The 12,516-nt window shown below is 50.0% G+C and overlaps 1 protein-coding gene across 2 annotated transcripts in view; it reads left to right on the forward strand.

The window, feature by feature from the left end:
• The window catches only part of PREX2 (phosphatidylinositol-3,4,5-trisphosphate dependent Rac exchange factor 2), a 430,245-nt gene that overhangs the window by 257,012 nt on the left and 160,717 nt on the right, over nucleotides 1–12,516 (forward strand). The gene's annotated exons all lie outside the window — the stretch shown is intronic.

A 12,516-nucleotide genomic window follows, 5' to 3' on the forward strand; every position in this document is an offset into this window, starting at 1 on the left:
CATGTGCCAGTAGCCAGAGCCCCCCCCCATATCATGTGCCAGTAGCCAGAGTGCCCCCATATCATGTGCCAGTAGCCAGAGTGCCCCCATATCATGTGCCAGTAGCCCCCCATATCATGTGCCAGTAGCCCCCCTTATTGCCAATAGCCCCCTTATGGGCCAGTAGCCCCCCTTATGTGCCAATAGCCCCCCTTATGTGCCAGTAGCCCCCTTATGGGCCAGTAGCCCCCCTTATCATGTGCCAGTAGCCCCCCTTATCATGTGCCAGTAGCCCCCCTTATCATGTGCCAGCCCAGTAGTCCCCCCTTATCATGTGCCAGCCCAGTAGCCCCCCTTATGTGCCAGCCCAGCCCAGTAGTCCCCCCTTATCATGTGCCAGCCCAGTAGCCCCCCTTATCATGTGCCAGCCCAGCCCAGTAGTCCCCCCTTATCATGTGCCAGCCCAGTAGTCCCCCCTTATGTGCCAGCCCAGCCCAGTATTGTACCTATATAAATAAAAAAAATAATAAAAAAAACTTATACTTACCTCCAGCAATGTGATGCGATGCAGGCCGCCTCTTCCGTCTGTGTCCCTCGCTATACGGCAGTCAGGCGACGCGATGACGTCATCGCGCCGCCTGCACCGGCCTCTGATAGGCTGCCAGCACTAGGCCGGCAGCCTATCAGAGGAACAGGAGGGGACACACCTCTCCCTCCTCTGCCGCAGCGCAGGCATCTGTATTGCCGTCCTGAGGACGGCAATACAGATGACTATGGAGATGAGCGCTTCCGCAATGGAAGCGCTCATCTCCTGCTCTGCCCTGCCGCCGGCCGCGGCCGCCCCCCACTTGTCAGCAGGGCCGCGGCCTTGCGGCACTCAGGCTTGCCGGCCCACCGGGAAATTTCCCGGTATCCCGGCAGGCCAGTCCGGCCCTGCTGCACCCCCCTCCTTGTAGCGCCCAGGGCACCCGCTCCTTCGGCCCCTGCCTTGTACCGGCCCTGATTGTAAGGGAAGCATGTTGCTTAAAATATGGACGGTGGAAATTCACATCTTTGGAGATTGCTTTGTAGACCCCTTTCACATGGGAGAGTTTTCCACGCGGGTGCAATGCGTGAGTTGAACGCATTGCACCCGCACTGAATCCGGACCCATTCATTTCTATGGGGCTGTGCACATGAGCGGTGATTTTCACGCATCACTTGTGTGTTGCGTGAAAATCGCAGCAAGCTCTATTTTGTGCGTTATTCACGCAACGCAGGCCCCATAGAAGTGAATGGGGCTGCGTGAAAATCGCAAGCATCCGCAAGAAAGTGCGGATGCAGTGCGATTTTCACGCACGGTTGCTAGGAGACGATCGGGATGGGGACCCGATCATTATTATTTTCCCTTATAACATGGTTATAAGGGAAAATAATAGCATTCTGAATACAGAATGCATATTACAACAGCGCTGGAGGGGTTAAAAAAATAAAAAAATAAATTTAACTCACCTTAATCCACTTGTTCGCGCAGCCGGCATCTCTTCTGTCTTGTTCTGTGAGGAAAAGGACCTTTGATGACATCACTATGCTCATCACATGGTCCATCACATGATCCATCACCATGGACCATGTGATGAACGCAGTGACGTCATCAAAGGTCCTATTCCTCAAAGAAGAAGACAGAAGAGATGCCGGCTGCGCGAACAAGTAGATTAAGGTGAGTTACATTTTTTTAATTATTTTTTTAACCCCTCCAGCCATATTTTACTTAGCATTCTGTATTCAGAATGCTATTATTTTCCCTTATAACCATGTTATAAGGGAAAATAATACAATCTACACAACCTTGAACCTGAAATTCATAGGAAACCAATGTTTACTAAATTATTCTCACTGGGATTCTGGAGCTTTACTTATGAACTGATGATAAGACAAAAAATGCAACTCACATGTATAATAGTGTAGTTTTCCCAGCAGTGATATTCATCTTGCCACTTACCTACTGATAAGGGGCGCTTAATATTTTAAGGTACTGATGGAGTTATGGGGACTATTAAGAGTAGGTATCTCATGCTAATGATAATAATTGTGATCTTTATCTATATAGAGTCTATATATTCCATGCAGATTGAGATTAGACAGAATGCTTAAAGAGTATTTTACCCATCTTATTGATATATATGGCTGCAGTCAGCATTCATAACCAATACTGCATAAATCATTAAAAAAAATGACATGTGTACAGTCGCTGGGTTTGGGGTGACCATCGAGGTGTCGCCATGTGTTGTTGATCTCCACAGTGGATGGTAAGGCATGGTGCACCCAATGGGAAATAAGTCCAGAGAGTCAAGGTCTGCAGTAAAGCAGCGAGCTCGAGGAACTCAAGTGGAAGACAATACAGGCAAAGCAGTGGGGTGGCTTTGCCAGTCTCATCCATGGCAGAAGAAGGCTTTGTGCTGTAGAAATGCTTGAGCTAGTTGTCCCTCTCCCTTTCAAAAGGCTGGTATAATGGTCAAAGGGCTAGTTACCCAGGGTCTGTGGCTTGGTCTTCCGGCTGGCTTCCCGATCAAAGGGCTGGTTGTGGCTCAGTATCCCTATCTCAGCACCTTCTTCTGGTCGCTCATGCAGTCTGGCAGAGTCTCTTCTACTGAACACTAAAGCCTATCTGCAGATAACTAGGGGCTCTGACTGCTCTCCTTTTATATATTTTATAACTAAACTAGAACCATCTAGTGGGAGGGGTGGAGTGGAAAAGCACAGCCTAAGGGCTCATTCAGACAGGCGTATGTTTTGTTCCGCACCCGTTCCGCATTTTTGCGGAACGGGTGCGGACCCATTCATTTCAATAGGACAGCAAAAGATGCGGACAGCGTGTGCTGTCCACATCCGTTGTTCCGTTCTATGGCGCCACAAAAAAAGATAGAGCATGTTCTATGTTTGTCAGTAAAACTCGGCTCCGTGTCCCCATTCAAATCAATGGATCCGCAAAAAGCGGAATGCATAAGTTTTTTGCGGACAGACTGAACTGTCCGCAAAAAAGCATATCCGCATTTTTACAGACCGCAAAAATACATATGGCCGTCTGAATGAGCCCTAACAGAAACATTCTTGCAACTCCAGTATGCAATAGACTTGTATTGAGCCTCAATACAAGTCAATGGCGATAACTAAGCAGTTTTCAGGTGTAAACAGTAGTCTAGACAGGGCTTAACCAAACAGTAAAAAGGTCACATTGTCCGTCTGTTTCCTCCAAAACTTACCTCTACATATTCTCCTATAGTAACTGTGGAAAATAACTAGCATCTCAGTGCATAGTTAGAAAGTATTAGCTGGCTGTGCATTATTTCTTTCCACAGTGCTGTGCAAATACAGTACATATTTTAAATGCAGTCCAACAATATAAAACAGTGTCAATGCACACAACACTATAAATGACAGTGCAAGTCTACCCTTCAAAGGGCAATAAAATAGGGGGTTGATGGATTTGCATAGGAACAATAGGGGCAAATGTTCACAAACGTCCATACTCCAAAGTACCCTTGCTCCAGGGCACTACAAGTGTCTTTTTCATGTTCTTCTATATTGGCCATGATGCATTGCTTACCTGGACATATCTTCTACAGTCGTGGCCAAAAGTTTTGAAAATTACATAAATATTGGAAATTGGAAAAGTTGCTGCTTAAGCTTTTATAATAGCAATTTGCATATACTCCAGAATGTTATGAAGAGTGATCAGATGAATTGCACAGTCCTTCTTTGCCATGAAAATTAACTTAATCCCAAAAAAAACCTTTCCACTGCATTTCATTGCTGTCATTAAAGGACCTGCTGAGATCATTTCAGTAATCGTCTTGTTAACTCAGGTGAGAATGTTGACGAGCACAAGGCTGGAGATCATTATGTCAGGCTGATTGGGTTAAAATTGTTAACCATGGTGACCTGCAAAGAAATGCGTGCAGCCATCATTGCGTTGCATAAAAATGGCTTCACAGGCAAGGATATTGTGGCTACTAAGATTGCACCTCAATCAACAATTTATAGGATCATCAAAAACTTCAAGGAAAGAGGTTCAATTCTTGTTAAGAAGGCTTCAGGGCATCCAAGAAAGTCAAGCAAGCGCCAGGATCGTCTCTCTGCAGAAAGTATGGTGAATGGACTGCTGAGGACTGGGGCAAAGTCATATTCTCCGATGAAGCCTCTTTCCGATTGTTTGGGGCATCTGGCAAAAGGCTTGTCCGGAGAAGAAAAGGTGAGCGCTACCATCAGTCCTGTGTCATGCCAACAGTAAAGCATCCTGAGACCATTCATGTGTGGGGTTGCGTCTCATCCAAGGGAGTGGGCTCACTCACAATTTTGCACCAAAACACAGCCATGAATGAAAAATGGTACCAAAACACCCTCCAACAGCAACTTCTTCCAACAATCCAACAACAGTTTGGTGAAGAACAATGCATTTTCCAGCACGATGGAGCACCGTGCCATAAGGCAAAAGTGATAACTAAGTGGCTCGGGGACCAAAACATTGACATTTTGGGTCCATGCCCTGGAAACTCCCCAGATCTTAATCTCATTGAGAAATTGTGGTCAATCCTCAAGAGGCGGGTGGACAAACAAAAAGCCACTAATTCTGACAAACTCCAAGAATTGAGAGCATGCCCAGTCGAATTGCAGAGGTCCTGAAAAAGAAGGGCCAACACTGCAAATACTGACTCTTTGCATAAATGTCATGTAATTGTCGATAAAAGCCTTTGAAACGTATGAAGTGCGTGTAATTATATTTCACTACATCACAGAAACAACTGAAACAAAGATCTAAAAGCAGTTTAGCAGCAAACTTTGTGAAAACTAATATTTGTGTCATTCTCAAAACTTTTGGCCACGACTGTACAGTATTGCATTTGAGAGGGACTCCAACCTCCTTCTCTGCCATATGGAAGAATGGAAATGCCACTTTTTTTTAACCCTCACCCACAAGAATACGAATTTGTCATAGTCACATGATTTCTTATGTGGGTGTCTTTTGGATGGGATTTTGTTGCTTTTACATATTTTACACAACTAAACATGGTAGAAAGTAATGGCTAACCACCCATACCAGGTGGTCTGTTATTAAGGTCACATCTTAAAGATGTCATACCTGTTAACTGTCCCATTTTTCATGTCATTGACCCGCAAAACAGACCTCAATGGGACAAGGCTTAGGCCTCATGCACATGACCGTATCCACTTTGCGGTCTGCAAATCATGGATTTGCAAAACATGAATTCCAGCCTAATCTTATTTTTGCGGGAACGCAGAACGGACACATGAGTGATGTCCGAATCTTTTGCAGCCCCATTGAAATTAATGGTCCGCATTCAATCTGCAAAGAAAAGCGGATCAGATGTGGACTGAACATACGGTCATATGCACAAGGCCTTGTGCAAATATAGGTAGAGTTGAGCGAACACCTGGATGTTCGGGTTCGAGAAGTTCGGCCGAACTTCCCGGAAATGTTCGGGTTCGGGATCCGAACCCGATCCGAACTTCGTCCCGAACCCGAACCCCATTGAAGTCAATGGGGACCCGAACTTTTGGGCACTAAAAAGGCTGTAAAACAGCCCAGGAAAGAGCTAGAGGGCTGCAAAAGGCAGCAACATGTAGGTAAATCCCCTGCAAACAAATGTGGATAGGGAAATGAATTAAAATAAAAATTAAAAAAATAAAAATTAACCAATATCAATTGGACAGAGGTCCCATAGCAGAGAATCTGGCTTCACGTCAGCAGAGAATCAGTCTCTTCATGCCATAGCAAAGAATCTGGCTTCATGTCAGCACAGAATCAGTCTCTTCATGCCATAGCAGAGAATCTGGCTTCATGTCAGCGCAGAATCAGTCTTCATGTCATAGCAGAGAATCAGGCTTCACGTCACCCACCACTGGAACAGGCCACTGTCACACATTTAGACCCCGGCACACAGGCAGAGGAGAGAGGTCCCGTAACAGAGAATCTGTCTTTATGTCAGCGCAGAATCTGTATTCATGTCATAGCAGAGAATCAGGCTTCACGTCACCCACCACTGGAACAGGCCACTGTCACACATTTAGGCCCAGGCACCCAGGCAGAGGAGAGAGGTCCCGTAACAGAGAATCTGGTCTTATGTCAGCGCAGAATCTGTATTCATGTCATAGCAGAGAATCAGGCTTCACGTCACCCACCACTGGAACAGGCCACTGTCACACATTTAGGCCCAGGCACCCAGGCAGAGGAGAGACGTCCCGTAACAGAGAATCTGGCCTTATGTCAGCGCAGAATCTGTATTCATGTCATAGCAGAGAATCAGGCTTCACGTCACCCACCACTGGAACAGGCTACTGTCACACATTTAGGCCCCGGCAACCAGACAGAGGAGAGCGGTCCCGTAACAGAGAATCTGGCCTTATGTCAGCGCAGAATCTGTCTTCATGTCATAGCAGAGAATCAAGCTTCACGTCACCCACCACTGGAACAGGCCACTGTCACACATTTAGGCCCCGGCACCCAGACAGAGGAGAGAGGTCCTGTAACAGAGAATCTGGCCTTATGTCAGCACAGAATCTGTCTTCATGTCATAGCAGAGAATCAGGCATCACGTCACCCACCACTGGAACAGGCCACTGTCACACATTTAGGCCCAGGCACCCAGGCAGAGGAGAGAGGTCCCGTAACAGAGAATCTGGCCTTATGTCAGCACAGAATCTGTCTTAATGTCATAGCAGAGAATCAGGCTTCACGTCACCCACCACTGGAACAGGCCACTGTCACACATTTAGGCCCCGGCACCCAGACAGAGGAGAGCGGTCCCGTAACAAAGAATCTGGCCTTATGTCAGCGCAGAATCTGTCTTCATGTCATAGCAGAGAATCAAGCTTCACGTCACCCACCACTGGAACAGGCCACTGTCACACATTTAGGCCCCGGCACCCAGGCAGAGGAGAGAGGTCCCGTAACAGAGAATCTGGCCTTATGTCAGCGCAGAATCTGTATTCATGTCATAGCAGAGAATCAGGCTTCACGTCACCCACCACTGGAACAGGCCACTGTCACACATTTAGGCCCCGGCACCCAGACAGAGGAGAGCGGTCCCGTAACAGAGAATCTGGCCTTATGTCAGCGCAGAATCTGTCTTCATGTCATAGCAGAGAATCAAGCTTCACGTCACCCACCACTGGAACAGGCCACTGTCACACATTTAGGCCCCGGCACCCAGGCAGAGGAGAGAGGTCCCGTAACAGAGAATCTGGCCTTATGTCAGCGCAGAATCTGTATTCATGTCATAGCAGAGAATCAGGCTTCACGTCACCCACCACTGGAACAGGCCACTGTCACACATTTAGGCCCAGGCACCCAGGCAGAGGAGAGAGGTCCCGTAACAGAGAATCTGGCCTTATGTCAGCGCAGAATCTGTATTCATGTCATAGCAGAGAATCAGGCTTCACGTCACCCACCACTGGAACAGGCCACTGTCACACATTTAGGCCCCGGCACCCAGACAGAGGAGAGCGGTCCCGTAACAGAGAATCTGGCCTTATGTCAGCGCAGAATCTGTCTTCATGTCATAGCAGAGAATCAAGCTTCACGTCACCCACCACTGGAACAGGCCACTGTCACACATTTAGGCCCCGGCACCCAGACAGAGGAGAGAGGTCCTGTAACAGAGAATCTGGCCTTATGTCAGCACAGAATCTGTCTTCATGTCATAGCAGAGAATCAGGCATCACGTCACCCACCACTGGAACAGGCCACTGTCACACATTTAGGCCCAGGCACCCAGGCAGAGGAGAGAGGTCCCGTAACAGAGAATCTGGCCTTATGTCAGCACAGAATCTGTCTTAATGTCATAGCAGAGAATCAGGCTTCACGTCACCCACCACTGGAACAGGCCACTGTCACACATTTAGGCCCAGGCACCCAGGCAGAGGAGAGAGGTCCCGTAACAGAGAATCTGGTCTTATGTCAGCGCAGAATCTGTATTCATGTCATAGCAGAGAATCAGGCTTCACGTCACCCACCACTGGAACAGGCCACTGTCACACATTTAGGCCCAGGCACCCAGGCAGAGGAGAGACGTCCCGTAACAGAGAATCTGGCCTTATGTCAGCGCAGAATCTGTCTTCATGTCATAGCAGAGAATCAAGCTTCACGTCACCCACCACTGGAACAGGCCACTGTCACACATTTAGGCCCCGGCACCCAGGCAGAGGAGAGAGGTCCCGTAACAGAGAATCTGGCCTTATGTCAGCGCAGAATCTGTCTTCATGTCATAGCAGAGAATCAAGCTTCACGTCACCCACCACTGGAACAGGCCACTGTCACACATTTAGGCCCCGGCACCCAGACAGAGGAGAGAGGTCCTGTAACAGAGAATCTGGCCTTATGTCAGCACAGAATCTGTCTTCATGTCATAGCAGAGAATCAGGCATCACGTCACCCACCACTGGAACAGGCCACTGTCACACATTTAGGCCCAGGCACCCAGGCAGAGGAGAGAGGTCCCGTAACAGAGAATCTGGCCTTATGTCAGCACAGAATCTGTCTTAATGTCATAGCAGAGAATCAGGCTTCACGTCACCCACCACTGGAACAGGCCACTGTCACACATTTAGGCCCCGGCACACAGACAGAGGAGAGCGGTCCCGTAACAAAGAATCTGGCCTTATGTCAGCGCAGAATCTGTCTTCATGTCATAGCAGAGAATCAAGCTTCACGTCACCCACCACTGGAACAGGCCACTGTCACACATTTAGGCCCCGGCACCCAGGCAGAGGAGAGAGGTCCCGTAACAGAGAATCTGGCCTTATGTCAGCGCAGAATCTGTATTCATGTCATAGCAGAGAATCAGGCTTCACGTCACCCACCACTGGAACAGGCCACTGTCACACATTTAGGCCCCGGCACCCAGACAGAGGAGAGCGGTCCCGTAACAGAGAATCTGGCCTTATGTCAGCGCAGAATCTGTCTTCATGTCATAGCAGAGAATCAAGCTTCACGTCACCCACCACTGGAACAGGCCACTGTCACACATTTAGGCCCCGGCACCCAGGCAGAGGAGAGAGGTCCCGTAACAGAGAATCTGGCCTTATGTCAGCGCAGAATCTGTATTCATGTCATAGCAGAGAATCAGGCTTCACGTCACCCACCACTGGAACAGGCCACTGTCACACATTTAGGCCCAGGCACCCAGGCAGAGGAGAGAGGTCCCGTAACAGAGAATCTGGCCTTATGTCAGCGCAGAATCTGTATTCATGTCATAGCAGAGAATCAGGCTTCACGTCACCCACCACTGGAACAGGCCACTGTCACACATTTAGGCCCCGGCACCCAGACAGAGGAGAGCGGTCCCGTAACAGAGAATCTGGCCTTATGTCAGCGCAGAATCTGTCTTCATGTCATAGCAGAGAATCAAGCTTCACGTCACCCACCATTGGAACAGGCCACTGTCACACATTTAGGCCCCGGCACCCAGACAGAGGAGAGAGGTCCTGTAACAGAGAATCTGGCCTTATGTCAGCACAGAATCTGTCTTCATGTCATAGCAGAGAATCAGGCATCACGTCACCCACCACTGGAACAGGCCACTGTCACACATTTAGGCCCAGGCACCCAGGCAGAGGAGAGAGGTCCCGTAACAGAGAATCTGGCCTTATGTCAGCACAGAATCTGTCTTAATGTCATAGCAGAGAATCAGGCTTCACGTCACCCACCACTGGAACAGGCCACTGTCACACATTTAGGCCCAGGCACCCAGGCAGAGGAGAGAGGTCCCGTAACAGAGAATCTGGCCTTATGTCAGCGCAGAATCTGTATTCATGTCATAGCAGAGAATCAGGCTTCACGTCACCCACCACTGGAACAGGCCACTGTCACACATTTAGGACCCGGCACCCAGACAGAGGAGAGGTTCATTCAACTTTGGGTTGCCCCACAATATAATGGTAAAATGAAATTAAAAATAGTATTGAATGAGGAAGTGCCCTGGAGTAGAATAATATATTGTTAAGGGGAGGTAGTTAATATCTAATCTGCTCAAGGGATGGACAGGTCCTGTGAGATCCATGCCTGGTTCATTTTTATGAACGTCAGCTTGTCCACATTGGCTGTAGACAGGCGGCTGCGTTTGTCTGTAATGATGCCCCCTGCCGTGCTGAATACACGTTCAGACAAAACGCTGGCCGCCGGGCAGGCCAGCACCTCCAAGGCATAAAAGGCTAGCTCTGGCCACGTGGACAATTTGGAGACCCAGAAGTTGAATGGGGCCGAACCATCAGTCAGTACGTGGAGGGGTGTGCACAGGTACTGTTCCACCATGTTAGTGAAATGTTGCCTCCTGCTAACACGTTCCGTATCAGGAGGTGGTGCAGTTAGCTGTGGCGTGGTGACAAAACTTTTCCACATCTCTGCCATGCTAACCCTGCCCTCAGAGAAGCTGGGCGTGACACAGCTGCGTTGGCGACCTCTTGCTCCTCCTCTGCCTTCGCCTTGGGCTTCCACTGGTTCCCCTGTGACATTTGGGAATGCTCTCAGTAGCGCGTCTACCAACGTGCGCTTGTACTCGTGCATCTTCCTATTACGCTCCAGTGTAGGAAGTAAGGTGGGCACATTGTCTTTGTACCGGGGATCCAGCAGGGTGGCAACCCAGTAGTCTGCACACGTTAAAATGTGGGCAACTCTGCTGTCTTTGCGCAGGCACTGCAGCATGTAGTCGCTCATGTGTGCCAGGCTGCCCAGAGGTAAGGACAAGCTGTCCTCTGTGGGAGGCGTATCGTCATCGTCCTGTGTTTCCCCCCAGCCACGCACCAGTGATGGGCCCGAGCTGCTTTGGGTGCCACCCCGCTGTGAACATGCTTCATCCTCATCCTCCTCCACCTCCTCCTCATCCTCGTCCTCCTCGTCCTCCAGTAGTGGGCCCTGTCTGGCCACATTTGTACCTGGCCTCTGGTGTTGCAAAAAACCGTCCTCTGAGTCACTTTGAAGAGACTGGCCTGAAAGTGCTAAAAATGACCCCTCTACCTCCTCTTCCTCCTGGGCCACCTCCTCTTCCATCATCGCCCTAAGTGTTTTCTCAAGGAGACATAGAAGTGGTATTGTAACGCTGATAACGGCGTCATCGCCACTGGCCATGTTGGTGGAGTACTCGAAACAGCGCAACAGGGCACACAGGTCTCGCATGGAGGCCCAGTCATTGGTGGTGAAGTTGGTCTGATCCGCAGTGCGACTGACCCGTGCGTGCTGCAGCTGAAACTCCACTATGGCCTGCTGCTGCTCGCACAGTCTGTCCAGCATATGCAAGGTGGAGTTCCACCCGGTGGGCACGTCGCATATGAGGCGGTGAGCAGGAAGGCCGAAATTACGCTGTAGCGCAGACAGGCGAGCAGCGGCAGGGTGTGAACGCCGGAAGCGCGAACAGACAGCCCGCACTTTATGCAGCAGCTCTGACATGTCGGGGTAGTTGCGAATGAACTTCTGCACCACCAAATTCAGCACATGCGCCAGGCAAGGGATGTGCGTCAAACCGGCTAGTCCCAGAGCTGCAACGAGATTTCGCCCATTATCGCACACCACCAGGCCGGGCTTGAGGCTCACCGGCAGCAACCACTCGTCGGTCTGTTGTTCTATACCCCGCCACAACTCCTGTGCGGTGTGGGGCCTGTCCCCCAAACATATGAGTTTCAGAATGGCCTGCTGACGTTTACCCCGTGCTGTGCTGAAGTTGGTGGTGAAGGTGTGTGGCTGACTGGATGAGCAGGTGGAAGAAGAGGAGGAGGAAGCTGAGTAGTAGGAGGAGGAGGAGACAGGAGGCAAAGAATGTTGCCCTGCGATCCTTGGCGGCGGAAGGACGTGCGCCAAATAGCTCTCCGCCTGGGGCCCAGCCGCCACTACATTTACCCAGTGTGCAGTTAGGGAGATATAGCGTCCCTGGCCGTGCTTACTGGTCCACGTATCTGTGGTTAGGTGGACCTTGCCACAGATGGCGTTGCGCAGTGCACACTTGATTTTATCGGACACTTGTTTGTGCAGGGAAGGCACGGCTCTCTTAGAGAAGTAGTGGCGGCTGGGAACAACATACTGTGGGACAGCAAGTGACATGAGCTGTTTGAAGCTGTGTGTGTCCACCAGCCTAAATGACAGCATTTCATAGGCCAGTAGTTTAGAAATGCTGGCATTCAGGGCCAGGGATCGAGGGTGGCTAGGTGGGAATTTACGCTTTCTCTCAAATGTTTGTGAGATGGAGAGCTGAACGCTGCCGTGTGACATGGTTGAGATGCTTGGTGACGCAGGTGGTGGTGTTGGTGGTACATCCCATGTTTGCTGGGCGGCAGGTGCCAACGTTCCTCCAGAGGCAGAGGAAGAGGCCGAGGCGGCGGCAGCAGCAGCAGAAGAGGCCGAGGCGGCCGCAGCAGCAGAAGAGGCCGAGGCGGCAGCAGCAGAAGAGGTAGCAGGGGGAGCCTGAGTGACTTCCTTGTTTTTAAGGTGTTTACTCCACTGCAGTTCATGCTTTGCATGCAGGTGCCTGGTCATGCAGGTTGTGCTAAGGT

This window comes from Bufo bufo, chromosome 5, assembly GCF_905171765.1.
Source record: "Bufo bufo chromosome 5, aBufBuf1.1, whole genome shotgun sequence".
Lineage (NCBI taxonomy): Eukaryota > Metazoa > Chordata > Amphibia > Anura > Bufonidae > Bufo > Bufo bufo.